The sequence below is a fragment of the Haemorhous mexicanus genome, chromosome 5 (genome assembly GCF_027477595.1).
Source record: "Haemorhous mexicanus isolate bHaeMex1 chromosome 5, bHaeMex1.pri, whole genome shotgun sequence".
Taxonomy (NCBI): Eukaryota; Metazoa; Chordata; class Aves; order Passeriformes; family Fringillidae; genus Haemorhous; species Haemorhous mexicanus.
This window is the reverse complement of record NC_082345.1, coordinates 26,678,772-26,690,928: the sequence shown is the minus strand read 5'-3', so window position 1 is coordinate 26,690,928 and position 12,157 is coordinate 26,678,772. Positions and strand designations below refer to the sequence as shown.

Sequence of the window (12,157 nt, the reverse complement as noted above, 5' to 3'; positions counted from 1 at the left end):
AAATATTTAGAGAGGCTAGTAGGGGTAATTCTTGAATAACTGTAGCTTTAATTAAATTTTTTCCATTAAACTACCATTTGAAAGGCATAAATTCTTTACCTAGTCTTGCTGGCATTTTGATTAAGATTGCTAACAGAAAGGTTTTGCATTTTTGTTTGATTTGGGAGGTTTGTTGAGTTTTGTTTGTTTGTTATGCATCACAATAGTGCAGAAGACAATGGAGTAAAGCATAAAATACACAGCATATCCAAAACCTGCACCTTTCTTTTCAGAGGGCAACTGCATTTCAAAAACCTAACCATTAATTATTCTGATGCCAACAGGCTGTTAATAGGCAGTGTTAATAGGTTATAGTCTTGTTATGTGCTACTAACTTATCTGATTACAAACAGTTCATTTCTAAGCTCCTTCCACTGGAGGATCATAAAGCACTTTAAAATCTTTAATGAAGCCTCACAGTGCTCCTATGAGGACAGTATCCAGTATAAGCAGACATATACACGCACATTAAGAGAGATGCTTACAATCGTGGATTCCCTGCACTAGTATCTCAACTGAGGCAGGAGAGGAATAGGTTTTTTTATTCATATTAAGCTGTACTGTGGTTCTAGTAAGAGCTCATTCTTTTTGATGACCTATCAATAAAAATCAAGCAATTAGGCTTCAATATTATGTACACAGACATGCTCCAGTGTCCACTGGAACAGAGGTATCCACACCCTCCAGCTGTCATCTCACAAAGGAGACCTGGTCTGTCTGACCTGTAGCTCTTTACTCAGATTTAAAAGGATCTGAGTTCATCCCAGTCCATACGCAAAACTCCCTCTTTCATGAGCTGGCATTTTGTTTGGGCTCAAAGTCCTACGGTTTGATGTCATATCTTACTTTGAAGGCTGCACCCTCATCATCCCAACACTGGACCCCACCCACTGGGCTTTCTATACTGCCTATACACCCCTGGCAATAAATATAAGACTTATTTTTTTCCCTAGAAAGTTCTTCATAACTGATACCATGACAGTGGAAAAATCAATTAATCTCCTACTAACACAGCTCCTCAGCAGAAACCTCAAATATTAACAAGCTTCTCATAGCATGAATGCCTTGTCACCTACTGTCCTTTCTACTGCTGTTGAAGTTTGACTCCTCAAATATTAGAGGAAAAAAGGCAGATTTTATTGTCAAAGTGAACGGAAGCCTATGTGCCCTCTACCCTACTGCAGCTCATCAGTTCGATTTCTCCAGATCTCCCTCTTCCAGCCCCAGAAGTGGGGTGCAGCAAGAGATGCAAGATAACTGGAGGCAGATTACAGATTACTCACCACTTCCCCAGCCAGTTGCCAGCAGTCCAACTGCTTGGGATTACAATCCCACCAAGCATAACTCTTTGGGGTCCTCCCCTTCCACACTTAGTAAATAGCGAGATATTTTATGCTGCAGAATTGTGAAAACCAGGCTGGCAGTGGTTTTTAATTATAGTAATCAAAAGTATAATGTAAATACTTTCTTCAAAGAAAACTACCATGACTAAAACCATCCAACATAGGAAAAGCTTGTTTGGTTTCTGAAAAGGTTACAGCAGCTTTTGCATCCCTTACACAAAGGCACCTATCAACACATTTTAGGAATTATTACTGTTATTATTATTATTATTATTCAAAACTTATACTGCAACACTGCTTTGGAGTCATACTAAGCTCAGACCTCATTCATATTTTGCCAGGAACAAAAGAAAGAATACAAGGTCTGAAAACTTCAGTTTAAGAATGACACATGACTTCAAGCCCAAACCAAGTTCTGACCCTATACATTAATGAAGTGCTCAGGAAAAGATAAAGAGTCAGAAGGAAAACTTTATTCACCAAATTTTGCAAACACTCGCTTTTCCACCTAATTTTTCCTCAATCTGCTGCAATACTCTCCCTCACTGTTCAGCCTACAAATAATCTACCACTAAGCCTCCACTTCTTCAATTCCCCAAATGCCCTTTCCAGACTGGAGAAAGAGAAAGCTTTCAATCTGGCTTTTAACAAAGTTGTTGGGTGAACAACAGAACTGAAAGCTCATTTCCTACGAATCTCTGTCACACATCACTGCACCTCTACTTTCCACACTAATCCCAGCTTCCTGCACAGCCAGTTCTCCTTTGATGCCAAGGTTCTAACAGTATATTGAGCTCTATGCTGAGCTCTTCCCATAAAATGTTTTCACCTCTTTCAGTGTCTGGGCAAAAACTAGCATATACTGCAGCTAATCCCAAAGCACACACATGGTTAGCCGTTAGAAGACATAACCAGAACAGATAATTATTTGTCTTGTCCTGAAACCCTTCTGTTAGTGAAGAAATCAATTTTGGTCTGCTCTCTAGGAAGCTACAGAAGTTTAATATAAGGATAATTATATTATAGTTTCTTACTCCTCTGCCTCACTCAACCAGAACTGGACAACAGACTCCAAACTTATTTGGAAAAGATAAAGACATGAAAAGGCATTGCATGAGACTTAACTACTCTAGGAACTGAAAGAATTAACCCCCAAGATCATCTCCCACCAATGATTATCTACATCTAAATGTTGATCGAGTCTTTATATCCATATCCTTGGACATTAAATAAGTACTTTCCAGTAACATAACATGCAACAAAACTTGTGTAAATTAATATTCTTAGAATTTCTTTAACCTGCTCATTATCAACCCAGAAGCATCTTGATTTAGAAGGCTATAGTTCTATTCTAACAGGTTCCTAAAATCCTGTAAACTGCCAACATATCAATGAAATGGGAGACAGCTATCTGTTTAATGCAATTATATGAATTAGAGTGAAAAGAGAATCATAGAATGGTTTTGCTCAGAAAGGCCCTTTAAAGATCATCTGGCTCCAGCCCCTCTGCTGTGGGCAGGGACACTTCCCACCAGACCAGACTGCTCAAAGTCACATCCAGCCTGGCCCCAAACACTTCCATGCATCTTTCAAATAAACGGACATTCAGGGAAAGGGTATAGTGTGTCATCCCACCCAGAGATACAGCAAGTGTTGCTTTCTAATTGTTATTTACAGCATGCAAATTACCATGCCAGTTACATGACTGATCCAACTGACTTTCCATCAACCATAGCTGTTACTACAAATTTCAAAAGGAATAGTAATTTCATTCATTAAAACCTTCCTTCACCCTGTTTAAGCCTTGGAGCTTTACACATTTTAAATAACACCAAGCTTTTTCATCTGACCAGGTTAGAATATTTAAGAAAAAACTTCTTTCATGTCTACAAACACTTTACCACAAGAGGACCCCTTCTTTATACAGTGCCTTTAGACATGCTCCTGAACTCTAATAAAAGCAGATTTCTTATAAGTTCTTTTAGGATATCTCAGAAAAGACAAGGAAGATTTTTGGACTGGAAGTCTTATTCTAGTTCAATTTTTTTTCCCCCCTAGCTAAAAAGAAGCTATGCTGCGCTTAGTGGTTTTTATTGTTCTGGGTTTTTTTTTTTTTTTTTTAAATTTATTTTTGGTGAGATAGCCCACTATCTTGCTGCAAATTTTTCTAACTTGTCTTTAGTTTTAGCATGGGAGTTCAATCACTGGGCCGGAAACCTCTTGAGCAAAGGAATTTCTGGCATCTTAGTTGAAGCTGGCACCAACCCATTTTCCTTTGTTCTCATTAAAGGAACCATAATATGCTAAGTTAAATAATAATAATAAAAGCAAGCCAGCCCAAAACAAAACACCCAAAGTAAAAGCAGAATATGAAAAGAATGTATTTTGAGTGAATTACTGTAAGAGAGGACTTCCCTAATTTGACTTTTTTAAAATAAAAACACTATTTATTGCTGCAAAAATCTGTAAATGGATCTTTCCAAGTGACTTGAACATCTTCCCTGAGTAATTTGCCTTCATGTACAGTCCTTCAGTTTGAAATGTCAGGAAAGGAACAGCTGGCTATCCAGGCAGAAAATTCTACAAGCTGTAACTGTCACAAATATTCAAATGCATGCAGTAACCCAAAAAACAGTATGACTCCCAAATATGAACAACTTTGACTTAGGGCAAAGAGTCCAGCAAATTCAATCTATTTAGGTAGGAGGAAAAGAAATCATAGCAGCTCTCCAGATCACAGCATGCCAGAGGAGCAATGCAGTTCAAGACCTGCAAAATATCTCTGTAAACAAGTTTTTAATTCATACCATGTTTATCACATAGCACAATATTTTTAGTCATACAAAGTAAGTCACATCTTTTCCATGGAAATAAAGAGCTTGTTTTTTTTCCTTATCTCCCTTTCTTTAACCAATAATGGTCACTTCATCAAGGCTAGTATCTGCATCTTAGGTAAATGGTCACGGTTCTTTCTCTACTTTAACCTCTGGTATACCTAAGTCACAGTACATAGTCATCAAAATTTCTATTTCTTCCACACAAACAAAAAGATCACAAACTCATTTACAACATAAAAGCAGTAGTGCTTTTTCCCCCTTTCCTTCCTTCATCTCCTTGAAGGGAAGAATCAACCATTCAACCACTGTGGGTGTACACGCAAAAAATACCAAAAAAAGGATGATTTTTTTTTTTTTTGAGAGAGAATGAAGCAGAGAAAAAAGCAGTGAGCATCTTAAATTTGATGCAAAAAGGGGAAAAAATTTTAGGATTGTACTTCATACACATTTATGATGCCACTGACTTATGCTAGCAGTCCAAAAACTAAATCCTTAGCAAATCAAAATTAGTGGCACTAACTTGGCATAGGTACTACAGAAATTAATCTAAACTGTATTTTTACAATAAGAATATAGACAAAATGCTAATTTAGAAAGGACTCAAAAATTATTAAAAGAATAGTATAGAATCATATTTAGGTTGGAAAAGACCTTCAAGACCATCAAGTTCAACCATCAACCCAGCACTGCCAAGTCTACCACTATACCTTAGATGATTTTGCTTGCTATTCTTTAAGTCTGTTAGCTGAATCCCATGGTAGGTGTCATCCAAATGCTGCCATCTAAATAGCGACAAAAAGCTGAAAAGAGAGCAATGTTCAACCGTCCATATAAATGATACATTGGAGGGCAGTTATTCCAGCACCTCCTGAGGAAGTCAGCAACTTTGGGAGAGAGAAAAAAGGAACAGCCACTAATCAAACAGACTCAGAAACCCCCAACTCCTTGGACAAGGAACTCCAGATGTCAATAGAGTGTCCAACAGATAGTCTTTCCTGGAATTCCTGGAAAGGGACTAGAGGACAGGAATAAGTGGAGAAGTGGGTGGTGGTGTCTGGAATACAGAGGCTTTGGGATTTTAGGAATTTGATCAGTATACAAATACTCCCCTTCAAAGTACATTAAGCTCTGTAAGACAGCAGCAAATCAGGATATCCTCCGTTCCACTAGCAATCACAATTACTACTAACTGGAATAACTTCAGATAACAACCAAAGTATCAAGGATATGTGACACCATGGGTATTTTGCAGTATCATACTTATAAAATCAAGCAATCTGGAATGGAAAATACATTTTCACTAAGACAAGTGTGAAGTAGTCATTTGATCAGATGAGACTGCAAATTCAGAAGCAGGCACTGTGCACTTCCTACACAGGACAAATGCAGATCTTGGGGCACGGGGAGAGCCCAAACAAACTAGCCTGTTTTCACCACAAGACGTCTGGAAGAGAGCAGCATAAAATCCTCAGCAAAGAAGTGCCAAAGCATTCACACTTAGAATGTACACTGCCCAAAATATTTTCCTCTCTCAATATTCAGCAGTGGTGTAGACTAAACACATTGTGATAATAAGTGGGAGCTTCACTTCCAAAGTTGACTTTTTTTCTGTGTGACTTCCTTTTTTTCCTTAACGGTCGGTCATCTGGCTTCCGTTTCTTTCCACATATTAAGAAAATACTTGCAAAACAGCAATACACAAAGCTGTAGGTTAGCTGAGGTGTATGAAAGGTCTGCATTTGCTCATGATTTTAAAGGAAAAAAAAAAAATATCAAATCACTGAGGACATGAAATGTGGAGTCTTAAAAATTACGAAATGACAACTGAAAACCTTTTCAAGTCTAACTTTCAGAAGCAAATGCCTAGTTTTAAAATATTTTTGCTTAGAATATTCAGACAAGAGTCCTCCTGTGGGTAATACTTAAAACTTTAAGTACAAAAACTTCAAAACATTTAAGTATAACACTGAACTGGTAAAATATGGAAGACAATGAAGCTTTTGCCATTTTAAAGTGCTTGTGTATAAATTCTGCATATTGTTCAGAAGTACTACATTGTAAGGGTGCAAGTCAGCTTCTGTAACTTTTTTGACTTACAAGTCGCAGGTGAAATACAGCTGCCTCTACAGATACAGATTCTGCTCCTGTTTCCTTCATTTCTACCCACTTAGTTGCAAAACAAAGGACAATTCTTTTCTCTGTGTCTCAGGACCCATTAAACACACAGGTAAACTTGCTTTCAGATGCAAACTTGTCCTGTCACTCACTCCATTGTATGGATTAAAAACATCTGTACAGTATGAAGGTGATGAAAATATTCCTTAATCCTTAGCTGGACCAGTTTTCATTTGGTTTTAGTCTAGTGGTCTCACACCCTTAAATACCCTATCACATCTCTAAGGGTACAAAAGAAAGAAGTTAGAACTATCCTACTGACATGCTGGTATCAGAGAAAGTCTGAGTTACCACTGGGTCTGAAGGCCAGTCTGACACACGAACAGAACTGCAACAGCCTGTGACAGAGAGGTCTGCTACAGCCAACACAGACATCCCACATCTCCCTGTGGGGACTTGTTAGGATCCCAGACAGAGGACTTAAATGTTTGGGGACTTTTCTTTAACTGGCTAGTTATTCTACACACAGGAACAATAAGCAGTATAAAGACAGCTATGCCTTTACATAAGTCTTGAATGTAATTCAAGAAATAACTTGCCATTAATTTCATAGAATTTGGGTTGATACACAAATTTAGGTACCTCAAATCTGAGCTGATAATCTGAATTAGGATTTGGATACTACTTTGAAAATCAAAGCACGGATCTTCTGACAAAAACCAACCTCTGCTGAGGTCAGTACCGCCAGTAAATTTAAGAAGTGTAATGGCACTCAAGGCAAGCCTCAAAATCTTCTGTAATATTGAATGTCCTTAAAACATCAAACAAACCCCCTGTTACACAAGCTTTTAGCTAACTGTTTACTTTACATTTGGTAAGAACAATGTTTTATCCCAAAGGAACAGAAGCTATGCTAGGGACCTTTGTGGAATTTCAACCGTTCAAAAGAACATTGCAGTAGTTCATAACAATGTCTATCATTCTCATCAGCCAAACCAGACAACTTCAGGATATACCACTGCAGTCTTTTTATAGTTTCCAGCAACACATGGACTGGCCTGTAAACTGGCTTTTTGATTTCACTTAGTTTTTCCACAGCAAAACTAAGCCGGGGGAGGTGGGAGCTATTCTGCTGCATAAGTGAACACAGTGGTAAGTTTTAATGAAGACTAGGCCATGTTCAGATACACACATTCAAAGATGAAAGGCAATGATCATAAATTCTTACTGAACATTAGGAAATTTTCTTCACTGTGAGGGTGATTAATATTGCAACAGACTGTCCAGAAAAGCTCTCAAATAAACCCGAGAAGCCTGATACAACTTAGAAGTTAAATTTAACCTTCAAATCGGCCCCTCCACCCCACCCCTCCCTTTGGACACAATACTGGACAAGGTGACTTTTGGAGTAATTCCTGTTTCCAGGTTAGGCCAATTTAGGTACTATTTTCTTTTAACTGTAGTGTCACACAAACCCATGAAGACATTGAACCTTCCTGCTGAAATGTCAAAGAAAAATAAGATACTATTACCAAATGTTAAACAATTTTGTGATGCTCAGCGGTTCCAATCTCATCCTGGTATTACTGCAATTTTGGACGGTTTCATTAAAAACCCTTGCCTCAGAATCAGCACATTTAACTATCAAGCCAGATAAAAGCCTATTCAGTAGGTCTAACCAATGACACTTTCTAAATTACAGAAATTATCTTGTTTTGATACCTTTCTTACAATGTGAATCACTTCCAGATGTACAAATTGCCAAGATAGTTGAAGACTTTTCTCTCCCATTACTACGAAACTGCAGGTAGGGAATAGCCAGCTGAGGTACTTCAAACAGCAGTGGCAGCTTGGCTTACCTTCCTACTAAATGTGAGTATGAACTTGGCTCACTTTTTGTCTGAATAGCTACTGTCAAACAGACCTCTCCATGTGCCAGCTAGGAAGAGTAAAACATTTACATTTATCTTATAAAAATGAGTAGTTTTTCATTACCCAGTCCCTTTCACTCATTAGGGTGCATACATTTCTGCTTGTGACAGCAGGTGGTAATTTATTAGCACAAGCAGAGTTGCTAATTAATGCTGCTAGAGATAAGAGCAGAACCTCAATTTAAGGACTTGAGCAGAATTCTTCTTCCTGCCCCTGTGCCTGCCCCATGCTCATCAACAGAAGTTTGACTGTTTTGGAAAGATGTTTCTGGATCCCATTTGCTCTTAATCTTTTCTCCAGCAGTAGCAAAGTAAAAGCCTTATTACAATTGATAAGAGCACTATAGGCTGCTATGTAAGTATTTTGTGGAGGGAGATAATATTTACTTCCTAAGCATGCCAGTTGTAAAGGATGAAAATATGAGAGAATACCTCTAACAAAATGTTCACCTGTAATTAAACATAATGACATCTTTCTTCATAGGGAGGGAGGGAGGGAAGGAGGGAAGGAAGGAGGAAGGGAGGGAAGGACGGAAGGGCGGAAGGAGGGAAGGAAGGGAGGGGCGGGAGGAAGGAAGGGAGGAAGGAAGGGAGGAAGGAAGGGAGGAAGGAAGGGAGGAAGGGGCAGAAGGAAGGAAGGGGCAGAAGGAAGGAAGGGGCAGAAGGAAGGAAGGGGCAGAAGGAAGGAAGGGGCAGAAGGAAGGAAGGGCGGAAGGAAGGAAGGGAGGGAGGAAGGAAGGGAGGGAGGAAGGGAGGGAGGAAGGGAGGGAGGGAGAAAGGAAATGGGTTTCTTACCAAACATATTAGCCCCATAACAAAATGGTATGACCTAGCATAACACACAGCTATATCCCATGCCAGACAGCTAAGGAGGTTACAGAGTACACAAAAACTGGGAAGTAACAATTTATCAAGGAGTCACTGGCCCTCAGCCAGAGCAGGAGCATGGTGTACGATGGCCACGATCCACTCCAGCAGCCCCAGCAGGCTCACTTCTTCTCAAGTTCAGCTTTTAGCATCAATCACTTGACTGTTGCACAACCATGACACCTTTGTGACATATGCACTGCACATAAACTGCAAATCTTTCATAGGACTGAGATGACTGTGGCCATTCCAGTTCCCAATTGTACTAAGGATTTTGAATAGGTAACTTCCTCGTAATTAGCTTAAATTGAAATAAATTATATCCATATTGTAAAAGATCAGTTGAAGATTTCTGAAGACCTTGTGTACAGTTTAACCAGGTAAATCCTTTCCATAAAGGTGACAGGTATCAGAAGACAGCACTTCTCAGGTATCACCTACAGTTCAATTAAAAATCTTAAAATGCTGTAACTTCAGTATCTGTCCAAAAGAAATGTTCAGTACAGCAGAAAAAAGGCTCACAACATTGCAGCAGGGTTTTTTGTTGTTGCTGGGTTTGTTTGCATTTTTTGTGTATATGTTTAATACTAGAAGGCAAAAATGCCAAGTTTTTATATCCCTGAGTCAAACTGGGAAGTAATCTGTTTCATAAAGTGCCAGAAATCATCCATGGATGCTGGCTCCTTGTATTCAGTTTTGAAGCTATACTTTAGCAAAGGAAATTTCACATGAAACCGTGGCTAGGTAAGAACTATTGCATCCATTCAAAGTTTCTCAGAAGCCTATTTTTATTTCTGTTCTTTCATTGTCCAGTAAAGCTCTGAGCCCACAGAAATGCAGATAAATAGTAAGAAATTTGCAGAGCTTTCCTAGGAGGTCAACACTGGGAGGCTACTCTGGAACTCTGGTGCCAGTTCACCATCTGAAACCATCTCTTCTGAACACTTCCTCAGTAATCTCAGTGCAGAGCTACCCAGATCAGGCTGCCTAATGAAAGGCAATTAAATTACAATGCCCAACTTTCCTGAAAAGTAAATTAGAAGCAGTCAAAGAAAAACCATTCCATCTGCATAGCTACAGAGGCAGTAAATTCTACTAAGTCTAACGACAGCTGGAAAGGGAAGGAAGTATCTTCAGTGGATTAGCTATTTCTGTAGAGAACACTTGAATTAGAAACACCACGTTCAAACTTACATTCAAACCTTTCACTAACAAGCTCCAATTTTATTTCAAACCAACTAGGAGGACAACAGTAGACATGGGTACACCAAATCACAGAATCACTGCAGATGGATGGGACCTCTGAGACCATCAATCCCGTGCCTTTGCTCAAAGCATGGTTAACTAGAGCAGGCTGAAGCAGAATTAGGGTTGTGCTTAGCTGAGTTTTGAGTCACTTAAAGGGCTATGAAGGCCCAAATTTTCTGGGTGACCTCTTCTAAAGGTCTGACCGTGTTTAACAGTAAAAAAAGAAAATTTTTTCCCTTGTGTTTGAGTGGAGCTTCCTGTATTTCAGTTTATGCCAATGGCTTCTTGCCGCTCCACCAGGCACCACTGTGAAGAATCTGGTTCCGTCTTCATTAGTCTCCTCATCAGATACCTATACACATGGATAATAATATCCTCCCCAAGTTTTCTTATCTCAAGACTAAACAGCCACAGCTTTCTCTGCTTCTCCTCTGTGAGATGCTCCAGAGTTCCTCTCTGTCCTCTTTCAAATACCCAGTCCAGTATGTTGATGTCCAGCTAATCCCCACTGCAAGTAAGTAATAATACAAATAAGTAATTTCAGATTGTTTTTCTTCCTTCTCTTATGACAAGAGGTAAACTCTGTCAAGGCAGACAATTTTGTTAGTTAGCTGAAAATTTGATCCTGTGGATAGAGAAATATTCAAGTGATTGATTCAAATTTAGAAGCAATAACCACAATTGAATTTTGCTGGCATTATGCTAGTATTAGTTGCATAAAACAACTACCTTCAACTCTTGCATTACTAAAATTGCACCTTTAGACTTCAATCAAAATATTATTAAGAATTATACTCCTACAGCAGAATCTGTATGACAAGGTTCCAGATGCCAGCTGAGCCCAAATTTATTAGTTAAAAATTAAAAATACCACCTATCACTAACCTCATATTCTTTAATAACCAGGGATTTCAAGTGAGATAATGTTTCAAGCCACTTGAAAAGCTCCAGTTAAAAAACAGATCAACTCCAAAGTAATTCTAGTTTCCATTTGCACTTAAAATAAGACACCAAATAAACACAAGGCTATGGCAAATCCAATACAACATCTACAACATCCCTCATATTACTCACTCTGATAATGTATTTCATTAAACTACTAGATATATAAAGAAACAATTCAGGAGAGCAGAAATATAACTCCTACTTTTTATTTCTGCTCAAATTTTTCTTCTGGAACTTTCTGAAAGTTTCTACTTCGACAACTTTGGTATCTCTTGGTACCACAGTAAGTTGCTCAGTCTGAATAGACAGAAATAACAACAATTACTTTGAGAAGTTTGGCTCATGTCCATGATGGAAAAAATGTGCATGTTCAGCACTAGAACTCTGCTGACCTCAACTTGCCTACCTCAGAAATGGTTTCTCACTGTCACAGATGCAGTGCACTTACAGTTGCCAGCTTATCTAGGAGGCAAAGTAGACCTTCACCCCAAGCCACATCCCAGCCTTTCTGCAACAAGTGTAGTGAAGATGAACAAGAAATTCTCATGAAGAGACATCCAGTTAGGCTTAGGAAAAAAAAGAGTTCTGTGATCTAGATTTTCCAAAGACCACCTTCCTGTTTGCTCCAAATGACAGGAAAAGAAAAAATTAATTACGGTATCAAAATTGAATTATTATTGCATTAACTAATGAGAAGAACAAAGAATACAACCATCACTGAAGTACTTCTAGGATAAGGCTCTGTTCTCCCTATCTGAACAAAAACCCAGGGAAAAAGTCCAACCAGTTTGGATTTCAGTTTGAAATCATATCAAAAAGCCTTCTCCTAACA

At 38.6% G+C, this 12,157-nt stretch overlaps 1 protein-coding gene across 10 annotated transcripts in view; it reads right to left on the bottom strand.

Annotated features, from left to right (window-relative positions):
• TNRC6B (trinucleotide repeat containing adaptor 6B) overlaps positions 1–12,157 on the bottom strand; it is a 132,846-nt gene that overhangs the window by 84,666 nt on the left and 36,023 nt on the right. The gene's annotated exons all lie outside the window — the stretch shown is intronic.